General features: G+C 44.5%; 1 pseudogene across 1 annotated transcript; it reads right to left on the reverse strand.

The window, feature by feature from the left end:
- Window positions 1–1,647: 1,647 nt before the first annotated feature.
- Window positions 1,648–2,110, reverse strand: LOC308248302 (glycine cleavage system H protein, mitochondrial-like; annotated as a pseudogene). Its single transcript has 2 exons — window positions 2,082–2,110; window positions 1,648–1,978 (listed from the first exon to the last, which is right to left on the reverse strand). The product of its transcript is annotated as a glycine cleavage system H protein, mitochondrial-like (transcript).
- Window positions 2,111–3,812: the final 1,702 nt, after the last annotated feature.

Raw genomic sequence — 3,812 nt, forward strand, 5'->3', positions numbered from 1 at the left:
ACTCTCCTTTCTTACCTCTTGTTCCGTCACTCCTCTTTCCGTGAACTTTGGACCCACACTTACCACACCATGTCTCCAGATTTTTGTGCCTTCTCTTCCCTTTCAGAAGGCACTTTTTACCTTTGTCCATCCTAGGCTAACGTCCATGTGCCCTTCTGCAGTCACTGTCCCTCCGCTACCCAGACCCCTTCTTGGTCTATCATTTATGTGATTATCTCCTTCACCGGGCTTGTAGCCCATTCTGCTGGAGGTGGCAAAATGACTTAGTGATTCACTCAGTAAAAGAAACAGACCAGGTTATTTTAGCCATTGCTAGCAAAAGCAGGAGGCTCCCCCACAGAGTGAACATAGGGCCCTGCATCACCAGAATGCAGGTGCATGGCCATCACCCTTTTCTAGGTATCCTCAGACTGTGTACCCCGTGGGCTTTATGACCTTAGGAAAAGCCACTGCCTTGTTCCAAAAAGAATTTAAAGTGTCACACAGAGATGAGGTACTATAACAGAATGATGTATGCATGAAACTTAAAAAAGAATATTTACAGAACTTGTGCCAAAGGGGAAACAAAGGTTATAATAACCTGAAGCCAAAAGATACCGCTAGGTAGAATGAATACCGCTGCCTCATTATAGGTTTACTTGAGGGAAGCCACATACAGGGGTGGGCAAAAATAAGTTTACAGTTGTTTGTATGGAAAAAGGCATGCTGGTTATGATTATTATAATAGCTTTATGAACTCAGAAGAATGTCACGTGGCACAGTACACTTAGGTACAATCTCGTAAGTGCTCAAATTGGTGGCCTTTATTATTTATATGTGTTTGGAGTCTGCTTGCTATATTCAAGCACACTTCAGCACGGAGTTCTTTGTCATCAATTTCTTTTTTTTAATGAAGAGGTCGAATGTTTTTATTATTAAACTTTTTTTATTTTCCTGCATGGCTGCTGCTTCGCTGTATAAAAACAGCACCAGCAAACTCAGTATATTGCAAAATTAAGGTAGTATTGTTTGTCATCTGACACCAACAACTAAGAAACTTTTCTCCACTGCCAGTTATTTCCAATGGAAAGATCATTAAGTATTTTGACCCAAATCCAGAGACTGATGTAAGCAAGGTGCAATGTTATATAAGGCTCAAGATAACAATGTTACCCTTGAGATACCTAATTTTTATAACTAGATTTTGCCACAGATAACTTCAGGAATTCTCGATACTATAACTGTAGTCTAGCTTCAAAATCATAGGGTGTTGTGAAGAAGACGCGTGTTGCATTTATCTGCAATCATTAAGAAGTCAAGGGGCATTTTCTTCCAATAGCATTGATGCAGTTTCTTTTTCCATTGGTATTACTAAAAGTTGCTATTTCAAATCTTCTATCCAGCCTTGGCCAGTGTGCTCAGTGGTTGGAGCACCAGCCTGCACACTCGATACCCGGTCAAGGGCACATACCTTGGTTGCAGGTTCATTCCCATGTGTGGGAGGCATTCAATCGATGTCTCTCTCATATCAATGTTTCTCTTTCTAAAAAAAAAAAAAATTAATGGGTTAACAACAACAACAAAAATTCTTCTATCCACCACTAATTTAAGATAAATAACTATGCTCAGTCAAGCTGTTTCATACTTTAGTATTTAGGGGTTCCATTTTCACTCCTCAATAGATTTTATGTATTTCTCATATGCCTCTTCACTCATTGGTGCATCTAATTCCGAGGGGTTACTCAGTGTCATCTTGATCAGCCAACCATCTTCCCAACAAGATTTGTTGACAACTCCTGGATTTTCTGCAAGAGCTTCATTAATTTCAGTAACTTCTCCTGATAGAGGAGAATAGAGTTCACTTGCAGCTTTCACACTTTCCAAAGCACCAAACTCATCTTGTTTGTTCAATGTTGTCCCAACTTCAGGCAGACGGCACTAAGTAACATCTCCCAAAGTTTCCTGTGCAAAATTGCTGACTCCCACTATTCTAATACCACTGCCGTGAATTTACCCATGGAAGGCACACTGGGGCCAGTGTGCAATGTCGACAGCATCTGCCCTCAGGTCTCAGGGCCTCAGTGCCCGAGGCGGGCACGTACGTGGTGTGCAGGCTGCAGGCCACAGCCATCACACTCAGCACCACTCAGAGCACCATGTTCGCAGGAACGCGACTCTCATCAGTGTCCTGGCTTGCTTTTCCAATGCAGTGAATCACATGGTGGTAGGCACTACTGTCCCACCGCAGCCCTGGGAGCAGCACAGCCATCCCTGGGACTGAGACCCTTTAGGAAGTGTCTGAGATGTTAATCTTGATCAAGTTTCATATATGTCAGTTAGATGGCGCTGGGCCTGGTGGGAGAAGTTGAAGGGATTTGTCCTGGGTCTTCAAAATCTTTTAGGTGCTTGGGTGTTTCCTGTTGAGTGGGTGGCTTTCCCATGCTCTGCAGTCTCCTATGCCTAGACTGGAGCTATTCTTGGACTTGTATTCTGTCCTGGTTGCAAAATCTCTGCCTCAATTGTCTTCTGAGTCTGAGTCCTCTTTCCCATGACCTGGTTTTGGCCATCTTGCAGGGGACATAGAAATTAGAGCCAAACTTGGAGTGGATTTCATTTATTCAACAATCCACTCCATGCCAGTGACTGACATATATACCAAAGATGGCATAAAGGGTACATGTGGGAAGAAAATCCTTCTGAGTAGGCATTTGCCCGAGTAGCTGTGTATACACATATCTTTCTCTGTGGTAACTTCATTCTAGTTTTTTCATAGTATAAAGATAGAAACCAAACCCCCAAAGGCAGTTCTGATCCATTAGTTGGATGTTTATGATTATAAAGGAAATTGCAGGTCTCTGGGATTCCAGACCCAGTATGTGAACCAGCTGGCCCTCAAGGCAGGTAGACGGGTTCCACTGGTGGGTGGTACAGATATTGGGGGAACTCATGGAGCCTCCTGCTGATGGACCTCCCTCCTTGCTCTGTCTAGGGCTTTTGGGCCTACGTGGAGGGTTTCATCTTGCTCCTGGTGCCTTTGTTTCTTGCTCACAAAGTAGGCAGCTCCCTGATCTGTGGAATGAAGATGGAAACAGTGACTTTGGTTCTTATAAAAGAGGACCTCACTGAGGGTTTGCTTCTCTCCAGGATGAGCTGGTATTTTCACCCTTTGTGAGGGCAGTGGGTAGTCTGAATGGAGATGTTTCAATCCTGGCATGACTGGTATGGCTGTTGGTGAAGGCATGGTGACTAAAGTGGCACCCCCTCCATTTCAGAGCACCCCCTTCTCTATTTTGGCTCAAGTACTTGGCAGTGACATGTTGTGAAGACTCTCCCAGTTATAATAGGCACTTGCAGAGCAAGGGCGATGGGACAGATACAGGTCACCAAGGCAGAAAGCCCACATGCCTAGCAACCAGCAAAACTGGAAAACAAGGACCTCCTCCCCAGAATGACCTTTCTTCCTGTAGGATATGGTTGGTTATGCAGATTAAACCCCCCAACCTTTCATATTGCTGGTCATGTGGCTCGGGCCATCTCCTGACTTTTCCTCCCCTGGCATATTGCTAGTCATGTAGTGCCGAGAACCAATTCCAGCATGTATTAATTACAAGAGTTTTACCAAAAGGTTGATGAAGTTTGGGGAGCTCAACAGGGTTGAGTCACATGTAGTTTACCTGTTGGAAACGGCTACAGGGCACTTCCCCCAAACCTGAATGGGATTGTTAGCTGCCAGATAGCTCCTGCCATGATGGCCACATGGCTTGTCACTCCCCTGGGGGCCACCATCTTGAAACAGCAAAGGCCCACCCATCCCTTGGAATAAGCCAATGTCT

Source organism: Plecotus auritus, assembly GCF_963455305.1.
Source record: "Plecotus auritus genome assembly, chromosome: 5".
NCBI lineage: Eukaryota > Metazoa > Chordata > Mammalia > Chiroptera > Vespertilionidae > Plecotus > Plecotus auritus.